Here is a 25,834-nt window from a genome sequence, read left to right on the forward strand (position 1 = left end):
CTAATTTATTTCACAAGTTGCAAAATATTTTATAAGTACAGGGCTGTTGACTTCACAAATGCAAAGGGAAGGGATGAGTTTGCGGGTGCAGAGCACAGTGTTTCCCTTCTTTGTGAAGTACTTTGTCAAAAGTAAATTCACAAGGGAACATACGAGCAAAGAGTAAATTTTGCCCAGGGCAAAATTCTGCAACTGCTTTAAGAAGCAAACAAGAACACAAAAGATGTGTAATACAACCATCTGGCTCTACTCATGCTATATCAATAATCCCCAAAATTTATCCCCACCCCCTTAATCAACCCACACTGATGCCACAAAACCAAATGGCATCACTTATGCTTCCTGCCCATCACATTTTGAAATGATATTTAATATGCATACAGTACATATTTGCATGTTAATCAATTTCTTTAAGAAAAAAAATATTTTTGCTTCTTGAGCTATTAGTTCAGCTTTTTCTACTTATTCACACTGGGATCTGTAAAACCACTAAGAAAGTCCTTGTGGTAAAGATACTCTCATATCGACACAGTGCGTCAGGTATCAGGATAACGTACCGGTCAAAATTTCAATCTCTTCTTCTCTCTAGTTTAGTGTCACAGTGTGAAAATAGCAGAGGGTGAATAATAATGTGCCAGCAAAATTATCTGTTCAAGAAACACGGGTAAGCAATCCATTTTGAACTCAGTTCGGGGTGTGTTTCTAAGCATCGCCCCGTTCAGGATGCGAGGAGGGCATTATGCCGAAGGGGAAGGGGAAGGGGATATACCCCTACGTGTCTTTTCCATCTGGGATGTCAAATATTGGCACCAGTCACTTCCAGCTGCCCACCATCCCGGAGCCCAATATCTTCCCACTGAGGTGGCAATGTCAAGGCACGAGTGTTTTCTCCTCCCCGCGGACAGTGGCACACGTTTCCCCTTACCCACAGGATGGGCAGCAGCCTGGGGCCGGATCCTCTTCCAAACCCCACAAAAAAACTGCATGAAAAACCTGAGTGGTGCCACAGGCTTCTGGAGGAGGAAGGCAGGGAGCTCCAGGCCTGCGAGGAGGGTTGTGGATGGGGAGGGAGCCCAATGTGCGGTGGCTCATTCCCTCACCAAGCGCACGGGGGGACACAACCTCGCCACGTACAGACAGACAGACAGACGGCCTCAGCGGCCCTGTGGGCACTCCCACGAGAAGGCCGGGCCTGGTGCGTTGGACCGAAAGAGCGGCCCCGCGTTTGTTTGGGGTTGGCTCCGTTCTTGAGGGAAAATCATCCGCGTAACCATCGTGATTCATAGCGCGAGCACGCGTCGTGAAAACGGTACCAAAAACAGCACTTCAAAGGCGGCCGCTCTCAGGCGCGATGGCCGCAGCCCCGGCTGCTGACTCAGAGCTCTTATTCTTAATTGACTTCTCTGCAACAACACACCCCAGCCCAAAGCCCGCTCCGTGCTCCGAAACACCGCGGCAGAGCGAGGCCGAGCCTCCCGCCCTGCTGCCTCCCCGGCAGGCCGAGGGCACCACCACGGGCCTTCGGTGGCCGGAGGGGACACTAAATACTGTCCCTGTGCCCTGCATCATGAGGGGCCGAGCTGCACGGATGGCACCCATGGCTGGCAGAGCTCCTTGCCCTGCTTCAGCACGAGCACAGGGCCGCTGGGTGGGGAAGGAGAAACATAAGCCCTGAGTGCAGGTGGGAGGCAAAGGTGGAAACGTTTTGCCAGTGTTTTCTTTGGGAGAAAGCATACTTACAGCGGTTATGTCTGTTCTTACATCCAGACTACCATTCTGAGATCGCAAACACTTTGTTAATATATATATATAAATATATTAATCCTTTTTTGGATTGCTTCTGCTGTTTCTATGGCCTGACTTGTACGGCTTCTTTGTAAGAATTGAAAACAGTCTCCCACAAACACAGGAATGGGCGAATGGTTTAGAGCTAATCCACACCTGGGCTACGTAAAAGGGGCTCATATTTTCCAAACAGAAACACAACCCCTTTTATATACAAACCAGATCGGGATCCAAACGCTAAACTGTTCACCACATCCTACGTGGGCCTCTGCAGCGGAGCGGTGGCCCTCCGTAGCTGCAGACACGCTCCTGCAGAAGCACCGGCTCCGCCTCGATGCCGAGCTGCGTGCCAGGAGGAACCGTCAGCTCGGGCCCAAATCCAAGGGGCAAACCCATCCCGAGTCACACCACGGATAGCGCACGGCGCTCCCCGTCCCGCACACGCGCCTTCCAGAAGGATCTGGCCCCGTCTCCTTACTCTTGTAAGAAAAACGAAGGCTGTGACAGAAAATAGCTGAGAACTACATCTTGCCAATGCCAAAATACAATAATAACATGTTCAAAGATTTAATTTAGAAGACTACAAAGTCTAGCTCATACATCATAACACCTTGAAATAACACTTTAAGGTCAAATCCTGTGCATTTTTGGAAACCACCAAAACATAATGAAGTTTTACTTAAACACAGCATTTACATTTATAACGCATTTCAGATTCCTCAAGTAAGCTAGACCACATGCTAGGAAAATGTACTTCCCACAACATACAAATTAAGTCATATACAGCCTTCCCTCTGCAGGCTCAACAGCCACTGGCACAAATGGAAGTCCTGTGTACGGATCAAAGGCAGTATGTGGACCTAAGAATATGATTTTATTTTTTTTCTAATTGGCAAAACATCAAATCCCACTAGTAGTTTATTTTTGTTGCCTTCCTTGCCCCTTTTCTACCTCTCCCACTTACTTCACAACGGAACATTTTTAAACCACCAGAAATCTTTGTGGCAAGGATGATGTCATACTGACACAGGATCAGGTGTGAGGTATGGTATGAATAAATACTTATCCACAACCACATTTAATTTTCAATGGTTGGGCATCAAGAGACAAAGAAGTTCTTATGCAGACATATTAACCGAGGATTTAATTTTAAATGGTCTGCATTTAAAAGAGCAGGAACACCACACAGGGCAAGCCTGGAAAGGGGAAAAATAAATTAAAAAAAAACCCTTTGCACCTTCCTTCTAGTTTCTGGGGAAGCAGTGCACAGCTCTAAAACTTACGGGTCTTCACAGCGGTAAATGCATGGTGCTTGATTATTTCTTCTTCTAAGTCACTGATACCACGCGGGCTAATTGTACTTTATGTACTGGTAATAAAAAACGTCCCTACAAAAATAAATATGTATTTTACAGTAATCAAGCAGGAACTAATTTTGTACTTTTTCACAAGTAGCCATTTAGTTTGGCACTGAATGGTAATGTGTACTAGAGAACGCAGTATATGCTTTAACCCAAGAAAAATTAGACTTGAAAATTAATACACAGTGAAAGACAAATTTAAAGCAGCCTTCTTGTGTTCTGACATAAGAATATAAAAATGACACGAGCAACTAAAGATTAGTTTACATACTTTTCAATCACAGCTGCCGCTCAGTAACCACAATACCTTTAAAATGACATTCTACGGAAACAGATACAGTTTGGCTGCAAGAGCGGCTAGATACAGTTAACGTGAAATTAAAAGGGCATTTTTTTATTTACACACATCACACAGCGCTGAGCCCCAGCACAATTACAACGGAAAGATTTTTAGCGTGATTAATTTAGAAATAATCTCGTGATAAATGGAGTGCATTGCAAGTGATTCTGCAGAGCAAAGTTTTATCACCAGCCTTAGATGTCAAAACACAGTTTCAGGGACAGAGAAGGAACGAGTCACATCTTCTTGGTTAATATTTAATTGGGTGCTAAAGATTCCTCATAAGGACCTCTGAACCATCACTGACAGCCTTGTAAGATGTCCCTATCTGCGAAAAAGATACCGACCCTTTCTGTATAAACTAAAATAACATTAAATTTAATCAAACCATGCAATTAATAAATCACTTCAGTGGACACTGCAGCCCAAGCCCTGTTTAATTACATAATTTTAAAAATATTTGCACACTGCAACCACTAAGATTGGCTCTGAGGTTTCATAATACACACTTAACACTCGAGTTGGAGAACAAATTTATTTAATAAATGCAGAGCTAAGTGCAATAATGCCACTCTACTCAAACTGCAAAATCACTTAGCATATCCTGCGAGAAAAAAGCAAATAAACTTTTGCACTGTTTAAATGCACGTCACCGCTGCTGCTCTGGCAGAAGCCACCTCCTTTCTGCACGGGCTCTCGGGGACAGTCGGGTGGGCGCACGGTGCAGAGGACATCAGTCCTTGACCTTTTCCTCCTTGCCCTCTGGCTCCATCGATCCTCCCCTCCTCCTTTTTCCCCCCTTTTTGCTCCTCTGCCCTCTTCCCCCCTTGCTCTCCACCGCTTTCTGGGTCTCCCCAGCCTGCTTCAATGAGCTCCAGCTCTTCCATTGCCACCTCCACCCCGCCTCGCGCAGGCCCAACTCCCTCCCCAAATTCCCCCACCTGCTCTCTTTCTCACTGCCGTTTGAGATAGCTGCTGTGAAAACAGCTAGCTGGAGACATAAAATAAAACAAGGCACGCCACGGAGGGAGAGGGCTTGTGAGGAAAGCGAGGAAAGAAAACAGTTTAGCAAGGCCAAGCAGAACTAGACAATTTCCAACAATAGCAAGGGAAGCTCACGAGCACCAGGACGAAAAATAAAAGGCAGAAAGTGTATTTCTTGAAGCATGATTCAGGTTCTCGGATGGGTGTAACGCCTATGTCTGCAGGACAGAGAAAAACTGTGTTACTGCCATACATAACTAGGTGTGACAATGCAGGAGAGGTTGGAATACGTATGGACCAAGCGGTGCCCTTAAACGAGGGGGGAAAAAAGCAGAGCTAAGGGTTTGTCACAGCTCCGAGACAGCTGCGTGCACTCGTACAGACTTTGCATTCATCCATATAGAGCACAGCTTTCAGGTCCTGTGGTTCTAGCACGATTTTTGGACGAAAGTTTAGCCTCAAAAATAAATAAGTCTATATTTGGCCTGCCCTGGATTCGAGAAGTTCTCAGTAGTACTTTGCATAGAAACAATCTGAATTAATACAGGTTAAGTTTTCGGGATTATAATATTCTTTACCAAGCCAATGGATGCACCTCTAAAATTCACTGCCCTGACAAATAGTAGAGCTCTTGAAAGTCTGCTTGTATTAGTTTTATGGATCTATTCTACTGCTTAAATCAGGTCTCATTAAAATTACCATCCACACAAGTTCTCCCACTGGGAAATCTACATGCCAGAGCTACTCCAGTTCCGCAGGCAGTGCTCGAAGGGGGTTGCATATTGCAAAATAGCTGCGGACACGGCGGGGGGAGGAAGGGGAGAAGAACAAGAGGACTTCAGGACAGCAAACAAGTTACTCCTTATCCTCCTCTGATTTTAATCAGTGCAACTTCTGCTCAGGTGGTGCAAATGTATCCATGAAAAGAAATGCCACTGCAAGAAATGAAACCGGGGAGGAAAAAAGAAAAAAAAAAGAAAAAAAGTGTCCTTCAGAAAGCCAAACCCAGTCTCGAACATCCATTTTCGTGTTGAAATGGCAGGCTAAATATGCAAACACTGCACCTGACAACTTACACTAAAGCATATGATCTGCACACTGTCCCTCCAGTTTAATTTTTAATAGTAACAGTACTTAAATCTCAGCATTAATGTATTAATGTTCAAATGAATACAATTAAAGGCATCCCTTCGCTACTAACGACCTAGAAGATCTCTCCACCCTTCATATTTGTGGGGATTGTTACAAATATATTCTGTAGCAGTTGTTTTGGCAAAGAAGCAAAAACCTTTGCCTTTTAAATATAAAGTAACAGGAATAATGAATAATATATCTTCTGATTTTTGTTCTGCCATGATATATATATAATGATATATAAAATGTTCATTTATTATTATCACATATCCTAGGAAGCAGACATGCAAAATTACTTTTTTTTTTTTTTTTGCCTTATAAAGGTCATTTATCATTCAGAACGTCCTCCAAATAGGTAGTCCTAAAATCTCAATTTACAAAGACATTTTTTAAAGCTGAATTCTTCAAACAGGGATATGCTCCTGATGGTTAGAATAAAAACTTTATGATATTGAAATATCTGGATTTAAGGAGGGAAAAATGTTCTGCATTTTCTTTTAGGAGTTCCTGCCCTGACAAATTAATGTCTGCCTACTATTTGTACCTAAATCTTACTGCATTTGTTAGTAACAAAAGTACCGTGTGACCTTATTTACGCCAAGTTTACAAAAGAAAAGCATGTACTAAAAGGGCATTAATTTTTATCATAACATCTGTGATCTTTGGGTGGGGAAAGGAAACACCATAAAAAGCAGTCTGTATACACAAACTATCAGTCAGATTTTAACACTTATGCAGAATAATGCAAAGTTATATATGTTTTTTTTTTTTTATGTTAGCAGGCTTTTTTTTTTCTTTTTGCATTCCGTTTTTCAATATGTAAAATGACAAAATGCAAAAACAAAAACAAAAATGTGCTTGTTAGGGCTGGCCTAGTTTTTTGAAACACGCACAAAAATAAAACCCACTCAAAAGATCTTATTTTAATATGTAATAGAAGAATCTGGCAAACATTAGCCAGAATAAGTCTAGCCAGCGAACACAGACTAACGTACTAGTCTGCTACTTCTAAGCGAAATGGAAATTGGGTCTTGTTCTTCCAACACACAAGACCAGTTTCTTCAACCTAAAGAAGCACCGAATGAGCATCTCACAGGTGTGCGCATGGGAACGTGGCTGCCTGACCGAGGAGCATGTTTCTGCCCAGATCCCTGGCATTTGCAAGATTTCTTTGCCAAAATCTGAAGTTCTAATCACCCCATTTGCTGCCCATTTGAAAACAGAGCTCTCCAAGTTCTTCCATCTCCAAGCTCAACCTTGCCAAAAGATGGGGATGGTGAAAATAAGCCCCAGATAAACGAACACCTCCATCCCCACCTGCTCTGGCTGTACTGCTGCGATCCCATCGCCAAAGTCAGTGATGAGCAAGACCAACCAAAAACCTAACGGAAGTGCAGTGTTCCAAGATATTTCCTTCGTGCCCCAAACTTACTCCAAGTCATGCACCTTTGAAGCAGTATCCAGAGAGAGTCGGACGTAAAACTACCTCCAGAGGGGGAAAAAAAAAAAAAAAAACACAGTAAGATGATCGAGAAAGAAGAAGGGAATCAAAGAGCTGGAGTCAGCATGGCTAAAGACTCTGATGAGGAGGGAGGACAGCTACAAAGCACTTAATTATAAACTCCAAGTGTTAGAAAAGCAATCTCACGGTAACAATTTCTGTATTTTGGGATTACCTACGGATGAGGAAGATTCTGGCTTAATCAGCTATCTGTGAGAATGGCTCCCAACATGCCAGCGCTGGACTCAATGGACAATCCCATTAGAGTGGAAAGAGCACATGAAACGCCCTTGAGAACGCAGCTCACGAACAAACAGGGAGGAAACAAACGTTAATAAATTCTTCCATTTTCAGACTTAGGAGACAAAGGGCAAATGTTGAAAGAAGCAGAAGATGGGAAGGGCACGGATGTGCTTTACGAAGAGTCCGTTTCATTTGTCACACATTCCCAAGGTAGGGCTCACCCCTCAGATTTAAGCACCCCAGTTTTACCCCACTAAAATAAACCTCCCAAGAGGGAAACAACTCAGTCTCTTCTTCAAGCCACCTGAACTCAAGGTATCTGTCTCTTCCAGGATAGGAGACAATGGAAGAGAAGTCTCTATAAATAGAGAGAACAGAGAGTCCCTATAAAAAGAAAAATATTGTGAGAAGTCTCTACAAGACAAAGCGTGCCAAGTGGGTGAATTCAGGTACCGGAGGCACTCTGGAAAGCTCCTGCTGGGCCCTCTCCTTCGATCCACGCTGCCCCACGCTAACGGAGCGGCTCCCAGCTGCCACCGCAGCCCGCTGCAGGTTTGCTCAGGCCGCTCTCTATCAGCTGTCGGTGTTTGCCCAGGAAACACGACTTGAAACGTGACGCTGCGCCCAAACCAGCGCTCCCATCTCGCACCCTCAGTGACGTGGAAGCCCCCAAGGAGCGCATGACAAGGGCTGGAAGACCGAATCTCAGCCTGCCGTCCCGTAACCAGCGGCCACGCCACGTGCTGTGGGGATGAAGGGTGAGGAGAAAGCCCACGCGGGGGGACGAGAGGCAGGGCTGAGACCAGACACGCTCAGCGCCGCAGCCTGCACGCCCCCGCGGTTATCAGCTGCAAGCAGCCGCCGGGACTTCAAAGGCCCTTCATCGATACCGCAGAGCCCAATCGTATCAGCATCTCATCCAGCCTTGCAACTTAAACACCTTTGTGGCCACGGGCTGAGGGACAGGCACGAGGACTCCGGAGCGTCCCACCGCCCCCCAGGGACGCAGCCCGGCCACGCTGCGCCCCGCACAGCGCTCCTCGCCTACCTGCGCTTGGATGCCATCCAAGCCCTCGTGCAGCGCGCTCTTACATTTTATTCTCTCTCTCTTCAAGCTTTGGCAACTGAAATCTATTATGATGTCAAAAGGTAGCTGACAACATAAAATGTATCCCGCTGAGTTGATGCTGCACGCTGCTAAATTTACAACAACATAAGTATCATAAAAATTATAAGAACTGCAAATTAACCACTGATTTTTTAGTTCAGTGACATAAATAACAGTAAAGATCTGGATAACTTCCAAACATCTTTACAACTGTTTAATTTGTCAAAATCTATCAAGTGCATTTCAACCACAAACCTGTCCTCTACAGTGCATTAGTTTTCACGTACTTACGCTGGCGTCAAAGGCAACCAAAATAAAGCTTATATAATTACTGTATTCTGATGCACCTTTCCAATCACGCATTTATTTCTGCTTTTCTTCGTCAGTACTTCTTTGTTGACACTAACAGTCACAGTGTTTTAAAAACATTCATGCTAAAAAAGAGGAAAAAAACCAACATTGCTGCTTTCCACCCTTCACAGGTTTGCCCGGGATACTCAAGAAGGCACATTTCTTTGTTTGCTGATTTGACTGGTCTCCCACTCACGTGTTTTGTGTGCCTCACGAAGCTTGCGTCAGCAAACCCTTTTATTTACTCCGTTATTTGTGTACCAAGCTCGGTGAATGCAAAGCCACTTTTCCAGCAGCTGCAAGAGAGCACGTAAAGATAAAATTATTTATTTTTTGGTAGGTTGGACTGCTTTTCCTTAGAGGGGAAAAAAAGCTCACTTCTAAATATCTGTTTATTTTCTGTGGTCGAATATCAATTATTGCTTTTTCTAAGAATCAGACTTACTAAGAAGGTTACGTTTCTTTTGCAACCACTGCCAGATTAGCTAAACATGAACTCCAAATTTCTTGAACCGACGGTGCACAAAGTTAGGGTTGGACTGAAAAATAATACAGAACGTATTTCTACTGTTTGATTTCTCAGGGGCTTTGTAAGACCCAGCTGCTCACCCTTTGACCACGAAGAGACTGAAAAACGAGGGTAAGGCTTCCTGGACAAGGCAAGGCGCTGGCCGCAGCTCCGCGGGCACCCTGCAGAGGCCGGAGAGGTGTTCTTCATGCAAGAAGATGCGGCCACCGCGCTGCTCAGTGGTTGCCAAGAGCCAATAAGTGACACGCCGCCCGACGGGTCCCCGCAAACCCAAGAAGCCACACAGCCGAGGTTCGGTGCCTCGATGGCTTCGAGACGTGGGCCGCGAGGGTGACGTGGCTCTGCCCCGCGGGCTGGCGGAGCGGCGGCACGGCACGTTTTTTGAAGCAGCACAATGTGTGCTGTGATGTGTTATACCACACTGATTTCAAGACCAAATCTCGACCACAATGGCTACCCATATGGAAGCAGGAAAGGAAGTTGAAGGACCGGGTTTGACACGATAGGTTAAACTCAACCCCCCACCCCAGCAAACCATACAGTAAATCTTTTCACATACAATAAGGGTAGAATAGAGCGACTTACGGCGTGTCCGAAACGACAGCATTTATGCTTAAAGTGCAGCAAAACACCTCAGAGCACAACACAGCTCTGAAAATTCGGCATCTGGATTAACATGGAAGTTTGAATTTTGTGTTCTCACTGCACTGTTTGCAAGAGCAGTACACCTGAACGGCCACAACTCGTTCGGTGACACCCAAAGACACCGTGCAAGCGTTGTGGAACAACCTAAGTAATTCAAACTTCTTCGATTAAATCTAACTTAATTGCACACAACTGGAAAAACTCACAACAAGTTGGCTTCGCATGTTGTATTACACAAATCGGAAGCAATTCCCACAAAATCTACCCCATCCAAGCTACTTTATCTAAGCAACACAGAGCTGTTACAACAATTTTTGAGTGATTTTGATTCTCCTTGCGGTGCAATGAGTAATGAAGAAAGCACGTTTTGTATTCTGGTTTGCACTGGTGATACGCATTTCTTCTTTGACTAAACCCTCTGTGACTCAGTTCTACCGGTTCACAACAATGAGTTCTCATGTTTCCCCCTACACAAAAGAAAAAAAAAAGTCTTCAACTATCCTGTTCCCAGCTCGCAGCAAAGGGAAGACCTTGGGGCGCGTGCTGCAGCTTCTCTACTTTGTAAGACCCTACAGCGGGGGTCCTGCTAACATACAGGGAGGAGCCCTGGGCCCAGCAAACAGACCCAAGTAGACAAGACACTGCCTGAAGATGAAAAGGCCACAAAAACGAGGTCTCCACAGCTTCAGCTTGAGCTGGAGGAACGTTTCTCACTTGATGCAGGGGAAAATGGGCTTGGTCAGGGTGACTTCCCTCAAAACTCAAAGCTTAGCAACAGGCTTCGGCACCGTCTTTCTCCGAAGTTCCCAGGAAGGGCAACCACAAAAGCTGCTTCTTACATTGAAAAGAGAACGGGCTTTTTTCAGCGCTCTGCACCAGATTTTCAGACCTAAGTTTCTCTTTCCAGTAACATGCGATGCGAAGGCCGCAGGAGCTCTGTGCTACGTGGTGCCTAACATTATCAGGCCCGGAGACTTAATTACAGTCTACTCTAATTGGCACGTGGTACTAAGCCATAAATATTAATAGCATTAACCAAAAAAAAAAAAAGATTAAGATGGCAAGCTGAAGACCGAATCAATAAATCAACAGTAATCTTTTTTCTTAATCACAGCAGCTACTCCACCCTTTTTATTGATCTTTTTCTCCCCCCCCACACACACTTTATTTCACTATAGTCTCCTGAATCTTGATTGAATTAGCTCAAACCAACTGCACACCTAGCCAGGACAAGCCATGCTTCAGCTTCCAACCCCTTCCCGAGGTAGGAGCTGCACAGCGAGCTGTAGGACACCGCTGAGACCCAACCTTTTACTTCTCCGCTTCTCCCCTCGCCCAGTGCTCAGCCCCGAATCCGCTGGGCGAGCCGAACAACTCGGCAAATTTGTGGGCAGTGGAAATTTGCTCTATCTAGGAAAGAGGTAACTGTGATAGATCTGACCTCCACCCAGGCACCGTGATTTATTAGCACACAGGTTTAAAGGAACCTTCATTTAACTGTCTCGCTGTAATCTGAAAACTAGTATGGAAACCAAACCATGTATCTTCTCGAGACATATCTGTTGATCAAATATTTTACTCCAATGTTCTCTACAGCATCATTACAGTACTTGCACATGTTCACCCCAAGTATAAATCTTCAGCATATCCTACATGCCTCTGCAGCAGCTTTCCTGGAAACAGCTTTATTGTGTTCTAGTAAACTTCATTCCTGTTATTTATTCTCCTTTAAAAGAGAAGTTACACTTTACCATATTCGCTCCTAGCAAAGACAAGTTTCTGCCTATCAAAAGACAAGTTTACTGCAAGGACTCTTGTAATAATATTGATAATGGGTAGAAATTACACATTTTATAAGGGAGAAGACAAAGCACTTCATGTTTTATAACAGTGGTGCTGATATCATAGTTCCTCCAAACTGTGCTTTCATACAAAATTATAGCCTGCTCTCCTGAGTGACCTAACCCACAACTATTTAGGAGAGATATAATGGGGCACGCTGTCAGCTACAAATCAACAGATGCGCTGGCTTCAATGGAGATATTGCAATTGGCTTCCAAAGACTTGTAAAGTGACGATCTGACCCAGTATTTTCAGTATAGGGCTGAAATATGCTACTGAAGGAAAACAATTCAGGCTAGAAAAATCACTGGATAAAACTTCCAAAAGTTAAGAATATATATAAAAAAAAGAGCCTTTAGGTTGTGAGCTGAAAAGGATCTGACATTTTAATAAACAGATAGTAATTACAAATATTACTGAACAAAGGAAAAGGAAACTGAAACACGCTGAGAAAGATAATCAAGTAAGAAAGAAGCTTATATGATGCAAATCCAACTGATTAAATCTCTTCAGAAAGCAGGATACCCCACCTAGAGCCGTTAATCCTTATCTGGTTCCTCACACCCCTGCAGCATCAGACCTGAGGATCTCCAAGAAGTGCCCACCTTTCTTCCTTACTTTTGCCGTCCCTTTCGTCTGTGCGTGCCCACTGGTGCTACTCACTGCAGCCTGTTCAACGTATGCTACACAACCTTCGTTTTGCTTAAGTTACAGCGAGAGGGAAGCCTCAATCAGTATTTTTCCCCACTCTTTTCCTTCCCCAAGTAAAACGAAGCAAGGGAACAGATCCCAGGCTGCGTGCTATTAGAAGCAGTAGGTCCCTGAACTGGGTGAGATATATAAATGATACGACATGACTCACGAACATCGTCTAGCAGGTAACGACAAACAAACAGCAGTAGCTAGTTAATGATGATCTGCAATAATGTCGGGGAGACTTGTTCCCATGTAAGTAACCTGCCACACAGTGGATACAAATCGTCTCTGATTTGATAGCACCTACTGCAGAGAGGAGCATTATCAATGTGCTAGCTTGCTCAGATAAATGGAGTACTATTTCCCCGTGCTGCTGCTGTCACTTTCTCCGGTCCATCAGCCCCTTTCTTAAACCGATTGCTATTTTTATTACGCTCCTTAAAATATGAAGCAGGAGACTCCTTTTCCTGAAACGCACCAGCTGGATAGATGACGCCTTTTAAATAATATTCTTTTCTTGCTGTCCCTGATCCTTGCAATGTTGTTGCTTACTTTGGAGGGGGAAACAAAATAGAAGTGGCGAGCCATATCTCTCCATTCCAAAGGGAGTGGTTTCCCAAGAAAAGCACAGTTTTGTTCCCTTGCTATTTCCTTTCGGCAGTGCAGACAAGCAGGCAGCAGACCTGCTACTAAAATTGACCACAGCAGCTAGGAAACAATGCTCACACACAGAAAATACCTGTTGTAGTTTGTGGGCAGCAGGTGGCCTTTTTTCTTTTTTTTTTGGAGGGTGGGGGCATGATCTGGATTAAGTGACTTACTGCTTTTAAATTCTGAATTCACTACAAAAAGGAAAATCATCACGAAACAAACTTTTTACAGTCTAAAATTAGGTGAGATGCTATTGAAAATGAAAATAACTTCCAGCTTTATTTTAAGAACTGAAATTGTGTTTCCTGCTTCCATTGCTACGGTTCTTCTGGAAAGGAAGTCTCCCACCAGTAACGGACAAAATATAGAAAGCCTTGTGGATTCAAAAATGTTCTCCCCACACTTCTGTAAAAATAAAATCCAGAGGCTGGTAGAGAACACTGGTTTCACTGTAGAAGATACAATGTCAAAGAGAAAAAAAAAACATGCTCACTAATACAATAGGTCATTGTACTCAGAGATCTACCACATATGTTACTCCAAGGGCTCTCAACCTTAAACTTGGAAAGTCTAAGACACTGGAGCCATGATATATAAAGTAAGACCCAAGTTCCAAATATTTGATTTAGCAAAGTAAATATGGTTGTTTTTATTGGGTGCAACAAGCATTTTTCAGAGAGTGAAGAATTATGGTAAACATCTGCTAATCATACTCACAAAAGAGGTCATTGTGTTTAAATCCAAGGTCATATTAATAGCTATATTTAATTAATAAAACCCAACAGTAATATTACCCAAGTTTCCAACAACGTCTGCTTCCTGACGCTCAAGGACCTATTCATTAATGGACCACTTATATTGGGTTTTCTTGATATTGCTGCTAAATTCTTACAAAGCTTTTAGGCCATACAACAGAGGCCTGACTTAGAAGTAAAACTGCATCGTGCTCTGCTATGTGTCTCTGGGGTACCGTACCGTGGGGACGTAGCTTGTGAACACATGCACTAACAAAAATACCGCAGTCCGTGATATTCCATGAAGGTGGTCTCGCACTTCCACGTTTCCATCTCTTCTCCCATACTATGGGATAGGCGAGAGGATCACAGGTGCTTCTGACCTAGGAGATGATATCCTGTGCTCAAGCACTCACTGCCTAGATGCCAGTGAGAGCTGCACCTGCGTTTTCTTGAGAGCTTAAAAAAGTGGGGAATAAAAAAAGAAATCCTAACATCTCAAGAAGCGTTGGATTTCCTTCATACTTCCAACCCAACCCCGGTTAGATCTGGTAGGGTAACTTCTCAACGTGTTTACAAGTTGCACAGGCCTGGTGTATTACTGCCCAAAGTGAGCCAGGCGGTTCGATAGCCCTAGTTCGTTTAGCCTGTTGAAACGTTGTTGATCTCAAACAGGAAAATGAACCCGATTTTCGCTTACTCAGGTGTTAAACAGCACAGCTTTTTTCAAATCTCAGGAGGTATCCTGGATGAAACTGATACAAATGAGAAATGAATCAGATCTTAGATCTTCTTGTGCTCAATTGTTTATATTTAAGGAAAGAGAGATCTATCGAAAAGTAGGTTTTGTTGCATGCCCAGGCTTCCTCACGTATCCGCAGTCATTGATGTTTATAGATTTTCTCTGCGAAAGATAAATCTAGCTTGTTGCATGAAAAATCCTCGAATGCACTGATGTTTATTCACTGAATTTCCATATCCTTTACACTTGAAGTTATTTTCTCTTTTCCACAATGTATGTGAAAACCATGACATTTTATATATTCTATACAAGTTCCTCACACCATACTGCACTATTTCCATGTTATTATATATATTGCAGTAATGCCATTTCCAATTCATTACAGAACACTACACACTTTTATGCACCAGATGTCCCAGCTTTGGTACGACTGAGCTATTTTCTGCCCACCAAGTCTTGAAGGCAAAAATAGTTGTTCTTGTATCTCTGTATACAGCCAGGTCACTTCACCTGCTCGTGTCAGACTTCCACCCCGGCAGACACGGGGGCTTTGTCTTATCCTGCCTTTAGACAACTTGTCACTGAAGACAACTGCGGAAACCTGAGTTACGTGCGGAGGTGTAACACTGCCCAGTGAGGCCTTGCATAAAGAAATTTGGACAGGAGAGGAAGTCCTGACAATGCAGTGCTCGGCCAGTTTTCCTCCAAAGGGCTCTATCTGCCTTGGGTTCATGGCACACCAGGTGGATTCTCTACATCTCCTGCCCTTAAATCTACAGCTTACCTATTTTCAAGAAGCCTGAATTTGTTCATGAACAATATAACCTTGATGTAAGAGCAACAAAAGCAGCAAAGAACACCCTGTCCACAGCTGAGTGCCTATCACAGGCCTGCAGCCCCCCAGACCTCATCAGCTGCCATTCAGGAAGCTCCGTGCAACGCTCTCAGCACCTTCCTGTTATACGGAGACCTCCCAGCAAACAGAAATGAATCCGAGGTATCCTGGGAGAAGTCCGTGATGTGGGGAGCTGGGAGGAGGGCAGAGCAGGGGAGAAGAGAGTGGGCAGTGCGATGTTCCCACATCCAGTTCCACTCCTGTGGATTACCTTGCACTAAGTTCAGAGCTCGTCACTGAAGGGATCCCACCAGGCTGTACTAAATTTCGGGTTTGATACCTCCCGCACGCAGGCTCTCTGCAGAACTGGAAGACAAACCAGCAGGTGAGTTTACAACACACATCGATAGCTTTGGGCAGCAAGTAGCAGGAGCGTAAGCAAGTCGTGGTGATAAATCTTAGGCTGCAGTAACTCATTAGCCATTTTGGCATCACACATGAAACGCATCAACTTGATCTAACGTACTTCAGTGCTCTGCGCTATCACCCGCGCTGACTGTGCTTTGTTGAGATGAAGGGCTTTTTAATCCAAATCAGAAAGCGATGCTTCTGCACCGATGCTCTAATTTAGAAGTTATAATTAACAGACTTACTGCTAATCAGATCTCATCATACCTCTCCCAAGGCCCCAAATGTGGGAAACAACAGAACAAACGACCAGAGGTGCCTCAAGACAGCATCTAAATTTGCGTCTGCGATTTCGTATGTCCAAATCCGCGCATTCATATGGAACAGTTTTTATCACAGGGTCCTTTGCTCTTTTTGCACTTTCCTTTCCGGAAGAACGGGCTAGAACACGGAGTCCCAGGTGGTCCTTGCACACTCCTCCCTGCTGGCCCACCGCCTCTCACTATAACAAACCTCCCCTCTGACCAGAACTTGCCGAAGCACCCCCAAATCATGCAGCACAGCTTTCAGAGCATGCTTCAGCTCCTCCCTGCGGCAGCCACGCCGCCTTCAGCCCAGCTCGGGTCCCGGGACCAGCCGCATGCGAGGCACGGCACGTCCAGCCCAGCCCAGCACACACCGTCAGCATTTCAACATCCGCGCCACGGCTGCATCGCAAAACCTCGGCATCCATCACGTTGCCGTGCCAGATAACCCAAGGTAAGTCAGCCTGACGTGGTGTTGGTGCAGGCTCCCTCGCTGCTGGCCCTCCAAGTCCTGCATCCCCCCCGAAAGGTTCAATTTAGCAGCGGGTTTGCTTCTTCACAAACCCTGTGCTCGTTCAGCGGAGCCCATCAAAGACCTGAGCAGCTCTTTGACTTGGAAGGCGCATCCCCACGTTGACATAGGTGCAGTCATACCCAGGATGTTTTCACAGCAGATGACCTCACAAGTAATGGGCAGCACACTCCTGCCGTGGTTACAGAAGGATTACCCGAGGTTTCTGCAGCCGTTGGCTCATCCCTGACCTCCATTTTCTTCATGCCTGTGGTCAGACCAAAGCTAGCAGTGAAGGCAGCACATGAGCTCGCCAGCAGCTGAAGGTCTGCCACCAGCTCCCTGAAAAACGTGCAACCAGCACGGGGAGCTGAGCAGGGGCTGCGCGGCCACCTCGACTCCCACCCACCGCCCGGGGACGCCGAGCCGCTTGCCGGGGGCACAAAGTGCCCTCAACGTGCCCACCGGCACTCACCAGAGCCTCCCGCTCCGCGCTCCTGAGCCCACACCAGCACAGCAGCAATCAGACCTGAAGCTTCACTGAATTTTACCGGCAGCAGCAAAGCTGGAGGGAGCATCATTACCCCAAAAGTTTCTGACACGTTTGCTGCATCTTTAACTTCTGGAAAGCAGTGTTAAAACCGGTCCAAGAAAACCAAAGGGACGGCACAGGAAAACACATTGTGCGCACACAGGAATGTCTCTGAACAAGGTTCTTTGCACACCCTGTACAGGGATCCTAAGCAGAATCCTTTCCAGGCTTAAGGAGTTTATTACCCATGCCAGTTTATATTTTCTATGTAAATTCATGCAGCTGCCTTGAAAGGAACCACAGGTTTCTGTAGAGCCAAACTTTCTTTGTGAATTAAGAGTAAAATGTGCAAATTCACTGCTTAAGAATTAAATGTATGTATTTTTATTGCAGCATGAACAGGTTTTTTGTAAGGTGAACAAGAGCTCATAGAGCCAGGGAAGTGTTTATAAATATAACACTTATTCTTGTACAATATATATATTTTGCCTTAATAAAAACAGAACCTGATCATTCAGCATCAAAAATCACAGCACAAAATTTGTATGTTTTTCTCAAGACAGAAATTCTCCCTCATTTTCCACGCTGCACACTGAAGCTCCTGTTCTCTGCAGACAGGACATTGTTTTCTTGGGTTTTGTTTTAAAACAGTACGGAAAGAAAAAATAGCAGAGGGTGTCACTGCAAACACATCACCACGTACCATAAAAACGAAAACAAACCTGATTAACTCAGTTTAACGAATGCTTCCAAGTTCCTTATCAGTACCTGGGACGTATCTGGAAGGGAGCTTTCCCACCCCAAGAGGAAGTGCCAGGGGTGTTCCCCACTCCCAAGGGGAGGCAAGGCTGGGTGGTTTGTCCTGTTGCGATTTAAATACGGTGTGATCCTTCTGCAGTGCTGTAAAGTCTGCTCGGAGCATGCCAGTACATGTCAGCCTTCCCTTCACTCTGTAAGACAACATCCGCCTCCATGCAGAGTTCAAAAATATTTGACGATTTCAGCCAGCTTGCTACACTTAGGTTAGAACACAAAGCAGACTGCAGTGCTCAATATCAGAATCAGCATTTTTCCCCCCGACTTGCGAATACATATATTTAGATCAAATAGGCTTTTGGCATCATTTTCGCATGCCTACATCCGAGCCTACTGGTACTAGAAATCCTCTCTTCAGTATCATCATCGGAGGATAAAGACACGAGACTTCCCATTCTCCAAGGACTACCAGTCTCCTTAAACATAAATCTGCTATTGTGCGAAAGACACAATCTCTAAGGATTTCTATCGCAAAAGAACAAGGAAAATAGCCCAATAACCAAGAAAATGGAGCAGTTTCAGAGATTGGTGTGTTCAAGTAATATAAAGCAATTATGTGGTTGGATGAAGGTAAGGAAGGGAACAAAGACAGAAGTTAGCGTTTTTTGGAACCGAAGGGAAAGTCTGCTTTGGTAACACAGCAGCAAACTCAGGAACTGCAAACTAAAGAGGGCTGCTTGGGATGCAGTTCAGCCCCCGCCGTGATGGTCCCAACTGCGCTCTGCTCCAGATCAAGCTCCGGTTACCAAAAATGTACAGAAAGAGAGGGCAAGCTTACTGCTACGCACGCCCGCGCTACGAGGAGGAGAACAAAGCACTCAGCTTTGAGAAGCGCCGTAAGCTTGGGCCTGCCAACAGCCAAACCAGCGACAAAACCCCACGTGCTTCTCCGAACAATTAAGCAATTCATCGGATATGCAATTCACAATATTTTTCCACAACCGGGTGTGTAATTTGGGCTTGTTAAGCAGGCCCCAAGAAGCACTATCCCACAGGAACGATTTCATTACTTCTCCAAATGCCACGTGCAGGGCAGCAGCGTACACGTTAAGTGCTGGGTGGTCTCGTTTCCAGTGCCGTAACATCTAAACCACAACAAGGGGGCTGCTCCAACACCAAGCCCCAGCTTTTTACTCCACCTCAGGAACCTGGGAGGTTGAAGCGCTGCGAGGCGATGCGGAGCAGAGCCCCAGCTACCAGCGCTGGCGCGGCCCTACTGATTTAGGGCTGCTGGGCACCTGGTGCAGCGCTTTGGGGATGTCTCACCTTTGTTACCTGCTCAGCTACGAGCTCGCAGCTCATGGCAGGAACCTCACGTGTAAGCACATTTAAGGCAGGACCGACCTGGGGACGCACAAGCTATGTTTGGTTGATCGTGTTAGCAAATATCCTCGCCCGAGCCTCGCTGTTTCCTAAGAGGGGTTGGGAAACCTTCCAGGGGGAATGCGTTGCCTACGGCCCCAACCTCACAGGGAAAGGCGAAACGGCGGGGAAATGTCGGGATTAACAAAGGTGCTGCTGCCCTGCCCTGCCCTGCCCCGGGCTGTGCTGCGCCACGGCTCTTCTGGAGGAAGCGGCCTGGGAACGGGCATCGCTCCTGGGAAAACCACGAGGACAGAGGCTTTGTGCTCAGACCGAGCCTGCAAGTATGCGGTGGCAAAGGAGAGTCCAGATTAAGGAATGTTCAGGCAGCGCTGATGGACGAAAACCCTCCTGCCCCTTCCTTCATCTGAGAGATGCTAGAGCCTGCGGGATGGCAAAGGGGAGGAGACACTGCCAAGAGGCAGCGAAACTCCAGAGGCACCAGGTCCTGACTCAGGGCGAATGCACAGCATTACCGCTGGTAAAGTTAAAAGATTTCCAGGAGTTTTACTGAGGATCTGCCCAAATGCACTGGATATATCATCAACAACAAAGTTGTTTTTTTTTTTTTTCTTCCCCAGGATTAACTACAGGGTGCAATTTTCTCTCCTTTTTTTCACTATGACTGTGTACAAGCAAAGCTCCCTGCAGAAATTACTCGCGTTTCAAACGTTACTGCTAATCTGCAATACAGCGTGTGCTGTTCCCTAGCAGAGTCATTAAAACATGCACGGGTCAGGATGCTGAGGTTGCACTCACGATTCTTTATAGTTACAATATTAGTAAAGTATTTACTAAATTGACTACCACCTACTTTAAGTTAAATTTGCTGACAGATAAACTGAGCATAACCTCTGGCATTTTCAGACGTTTTCTTATGAATAGATATATTTTGCATGTTTTTGCATGCTAGGCCCTTTCCAAAATGCTGATTTGATCTCTGATATCAGGGCTTACTCACCCCCTTGAAGGTACAAAAGAAAGGTAGCAGTAGCTTGCATGTGGGTGAATTAGACTTTAATGTATAGAAAGTACAAAACTTACTCTTTTTAGATTACTTTAGATTCAAAAGCAGCAAAAGAATATTAAAAACTCTGCACTATTTCTGCATTGGTTAAAAAAACCCTGCTGAGATATAAAAGAGGGGGGATATAAAAAGAATATTATTTGCATAGTCATAAATCATTATAAAATAATGATTCTTTAGCAAAAAAAAAAGCACTCTTTCACAAGGGCAATCTAGCTACCAGAGAGTGCACTATCTGTTAGCATCCTATTCTCAAAACAGACATCTCTGGACAGATTTGTTACAGTTCTGTAGATGCTAATGTGTAAACAGATTGTAAAATTATTTTGGGGCTTATAATAGGATTTAATGTGTTTAAGAGGTAGTCTTATACCTCTTTAACAAAGAGGCTTACAATATGGTAAGAATGTATCACAAAAAAATATAATGCTTTTAACAGATAAATCCTCTTGGCAAAGGCTGTAATCTTTCAAACTTAATTGGTGAACTCATTAACGAACAACTGCCACTACAAGAAGAAAGACTATTGTCAGCGACTTATCGGGCAATGAGATAACAAACTTAATTATATTGTTTTCAGTGGATTTACATTTGCTTCCTTTAGGACACTAGATTTTCTAAACATTATTTCCTCGCCTGTACACAATTTTTTTCCCCTATAGGAGGAAAGCAAACCTAGCTACAGCAGCAAATAAGGAAAGAGAAAAACCCAAACCATCGCTGCTTTGAACTAAGCATAACACAGTACTAAAACTTCTGTCTTTATTATCTACTTGTAAAAAGTTATAAGCCTGTAAACTAGTTAATTTATGAGCCATGTTAATCATTTGTTCACATTTGATCTGAGGTTTAGCAAACACGGTTTCCTGGGACGTAGGAGGATAATTTGCAGGTCCAGCTTGGCTCCTGAGGGGGCACTAACTAATTTGACACCGTAACATGACATTGATGGCAGGCACACACTAATGACCGAGCTGCTAGATGCTCCTGTCATCCTGTCGCCGCAGTGAAAAGCAAGTTTCTTCTTATTGCCAAAAAAGTGCAGAGCGGTCCTACTAATTATTCAGACATGCACTATAATGAGAATCTTAGTGCTCCCTCCCAACACACGAACCGCTCGCTAAAGCTCCCATTTGTCTGATACGGTGGCTGATTAGAATTTGTTTCTTGAATAGTAAAACCACGGCTTAAAATAAAGCAGAAAGGATAAACAGCCTTTTATTCTGCATAAAACTCAGAAAGTGGCCATTTTGGTTTTAAGCTGTTTGGTTTTTTTTGTCATTTATTTACACCCAAAGAACAGAAAATCGGATTAATTTTTAATAGTACTTCTTAAACAACATATATATCTTCATCAAGTTATACTGTCAGGATCAGTCAGGACATAAATCCTGTGGACAAAGGGTGCCTCAAAGTATTTTATTCTCCTTCTCTGAGGAGAAATGACGTTGGCTAGAAGAAAAACTTGTATCAAACAAATCACAGGTCAAAAAAGTGTCTGTCATTCTTTCCAGATTATATTGTCAGGACAACTGATTCCCCAGCATGAACTTTGGAGGTGTGTAAGGGCTTTACACGTCACAGAAGGGTATGGATGGAGAAAAAAAAGCGGAGTAAGAAAAGTTGAATGGTATTTTCCAGAATCTATATTTATTCCTCCTTTCAGGCCCCGATTCAGCACTGACTGCAGAGCATACCGCAGCTTCGTACCTGCGCTGTATTTTACAATTCTGTCATTTTCTCAAGCCTTTGCAGCCACACACAACTGCGACGCACAAAGAGGGCAGCGGGCCCACCGGAGCATGTCATTACACTACATACACAGACCGAAGATACGTTACTACCCTGTAAGGGAGCCCGAATTTCTAAGGATAACACTTCGCTCTTTCTGAAAAGCAAACCCTGCTAAAAGCGTTTCAAGTGGGCCACCCAAAGCCTCGCACGAGCTACTGAGTCATTTAGAAAAACGTAATAAACTCGAAAGTGTTACACACAGAGGTGAAGGAGACACGCGCTGCAGTACCACCCCAGGACAGTTTGAAAGCCGTTCCGGGCTAATCGCTCTCCCGGGGCCTGCAGGAATTCGGCCGGCGGCCTCCCCTCGCACGCTGTACCCGCACGGCGCTGGGGGCACGCTGGTGACCGCGGCCTGGGTGACCTGACTGCAGGCCCAGCCTGCGCCCCGTGGCCCTCGTCTCCTCGCCGCTCAGCGGCACGCTGCCTGCTGACTCGCACAGACAGGTATCTGTGCTTAGGAGAGGTTTAATTCAGGTGGAGGCCGATGCCCACGGTTCTCACAACACCCCTTGGCCAGGAGGGGAACAGGGAGCAGGCCGCTGGCAGCACGGGGGCAGCCAGGGGCTACCAGGCACAGAGCTGGGAAGCCCGAAGAGCCCCGGCCACACAGGGCCGTGGTCACCCATCGGAGCGCTGAGGGACACGCGTGCTCCTGCCCAAACCTGTGACACTGCGGGGCCTCGGGCACTTCGCTCGCGGCCCCAGAAATCCCAGAAATCCATTTCTGAGTAACTTTCGCCAACTGCAGCGCCACAAATCTGTTACCGAGTGGCACGACTTCCGAGATGAAAGTGAAAGCACATGTTTTGGGAGCCAAAGCGATGTAACGTAAATACTGGGTACACGCTGTTACATGTCATTTTGCAGCGCAACATGTGAAGGGCACATGAATCATTAGCGAGAGAACAACTCTGGCACCTACCCCAGAAATACCTCAGTCAGCACTGAGCAGGAAAGAAAAGATCAAAAAAGAGATCCCAGAATCATAAACGGAGGCTCAGCTCCCGCAGAAAGATACACTTAGCAGCACTCATCTCTTTGGAAAATAGAGGCACTGTATCCAAGATACGGCACCGCTAACATTTTCCACATGGCTGGGGATGGATCGGTGAGTGGCCTTCTCCTAAACATCATCATCTATACGTGCCAGCTGTTGGAAAAATGAAGACACAATGCATTTTGCACTCCGTTCTCATAAACCCAGGGTATTAATTCAGGCAGAGGAGGAGGAGAGGCGCCGAGGTTATTTCAAAGCAGGTTAGGCCATGCTCAGCCAGGCCGTGCGGACACGCTGCGGCAGCCTCCTCGCACGGCAGGCCAGAGCACGAGGAGGGATCCCTTTACATCCAGGGTGACCTGGGCAACTGCAAGAGGCCAGGACTGAGCGCTCCAACGTCCTGCTGTCAGTTTAACTGTTAGCTCGCAATGGATTCGGTTGCACTTCCCATTTGGGGCAGGTTTGTCCTCAAACGCTGGCTAAGAAATCTTGGGCAAGAGGAAGCAGCAACCACCAAAGAACATTTGAAAAAAAAATATCTCACCCACAGTTTCAGAAGAGGAGGCAGGAGCCTCCCTGCTGCCCCCGGGGTCTGCAGCAGCCCCACAGCCTCGAGGTGCCCCACAGAAAGCGGGTGCTGGCCCTGCTGCTGGAGAGCCTCTGGGATGATGGTGTGGCCCCATCGTGCAGCTACTGCTCCCTCTGGGCGCCTCTCTATTGCCCAAGCTCTACACAGGTTACAGCACTAATACCATTTCACAAATTTATTGCAGAGTTTTATCACAAATACCATTTAGCTAATTACTGTATAAGAAAGAATAACCAAAGCTTTCTATTTTCTTCCTCTGCGCACTATGGTTGGTCACAAAGAAGAGCTCCTTCCAGTGTGGCCTGGGCACAGGCTGTGATGTAAACTAAAATAAGCGATGGTTTCCCCGCATTGATCCACGCAATCAGCAATCACACACAACCCTCTGCGGTACTTCGAGGCTCCCAGACCGCAGCCTGGGCAAGGAGACAAAGTCAGACTGCAAGATGGCACCCAGCTAAAGCAGCAGGAGGGTTTGCTTCACGGCTGGCCACATAAACAAGCCACGAAGAAGGAAGCCGGTCCTATGGAACCCCCCAGAGACATCCTGGAGAAAAAGGGCTAAAGTGCATACACAGGTGTGTTAAGGGTGCAAGAGAAAGTTGCTGGTAAAAGAAAAAAAGAAGACACCAAAAAAAGCCTGGTCATCTCCATTTGCCACCTCTTCTCATCCTTCTGCCACCACTGGACAAAGAACAACAAACACATTTAAACTAGAGTCAAAATACTGATTCCTCGGCATGCAAGAGAATCCAAAACCATGCAAAATGATCTCCCCGGAGTGACACAACTCCTCTGCTTTTTACTTCTCCCGTGGGCAGGATATAGCCCAATAGCAAGGGACACAACACACAGATTTTATTTCATAAGAGAATGAGACAGGTTTGTGGTGATGTTGCCCTCGGGCTTCTGGGATTTTGTTTGTTGTTGATGTGTGCTTTTTTTTTTTTTTTTAATATTTTAGCAAGTTACGCTTCCATGTAACATATGAAGGTGATTTGATGTGGTAATTACCTATTACATTTGACAAGGTAATTAATGTGGCAAAATACCACTGTAAAATATGTAAACTTAGTTTGCTATCATCAAAACACGTCTGTTTAGGAGCTTGTTCTGTTTGGACAAAAAAAAAAAAGAAAAAGGATGGAAAACTCCTAACAGTGTATATTCTATCAACTAGAAAGCGTAAGGACTGACCTTCAGCTTCAAATACGCTCCTGCCCAAACAGGCATTCTCTAGCAGGACCAGAGAAGTCTAAAAACAAGCAAGACAAAATTAGCAACATCTTCCAGGAGCAGTACAGAATTTCATAGAGATCTTTAACACCTCAGGTAGAAACACCTGAGACTTCGACATCAATGTTTCCTTACAGCTCAGGAATAAGATATCCTTGAAAACTGTTTTCTTTTCAGAAATTCCCCTCCGATATGTCAGGTATATCAACTCGGAATGAAAGGTTGCACTGCTCTTGGAAAATGAAAACCAGCAGCATCACTGAAAAGATGCTCAAAAATTTTCAATCACATTAAATGCTCTGATGACTTTGTCTCTAGATGAAGCCATCCAAGCATGCAGTGATGTAAAGGAGAAGTCAAAAAACCCATGCACAAAGCTAAATACAAACTAAGAGGAACAAAGTAAATATTGTTAACGTTGCTAGCACTAAATAGTAAAATATTCCTTAGTGCAGCACGCATTCAGCCCTTGTACTTGGGCCTACGGAAAATAAAAACGTTCTTGATAGAAGTGCCCCAAACCAAACCAAACCAAACCCCTTCCGCAGTTACAGAGACACCTTCCTGGAGCTATCAAGTAGCAGGATTAACTTCTACTTCCAGCTCAGATTTCTACTACTACTGTATTCCCATTAAAAGGTCCTAAACAGTTTATGGTTTGAAATAATCCTGACTACAAGGTAAATCTGTTTGCACAAAGACTAGCAAAGAATAAGGAAACAATACAAGCTTCCAGCTACAAACCCCAGGTGATTCAGAAGCAGAGGCATTCA

At 45.1% G+C, this 25,834-nt stretch overlaps 1 protein-coding gene across 14 annotated transcripts in view; it reads right to left on the reverse strand.

The window, feature by feature from the left end:
- FOXP1 (forkhead box P1) overlaps nucleotides 1-25,834 on the reverse strand; it is a 384,604-nt gene that overhangs the window by 228,774 nt on the left and 129,996 nt on the right. For 3 of the 14 annotated variants that reach the window (XM_083795638.1, XM_083795614.1, XM_083795639.1), the window contains one exon: nucleotides 15,753-15,847. The exons of the other annotated variants lie outside the window; for them this stretch is intronic. The gene's annotated coding sequence lies outside the window, so the exon portion shown is untranslated. The remainder of the gene's footprint in view (nucleotides 1-15,752; nucleotides 15,848-25,834) is intronic. 14 annotated transcript variants of the gene reach the window in all.

This window comes from Anser anser (genome assembly GCF_964211835.1).
Source record: "Anser anser genome assembly, chromosome: 12".
Lineage (NCBI taxonomy): Eukaryota > Metazoa > Chordata > Aves > Anseriformes > Anatidae > Anser > Anser anser.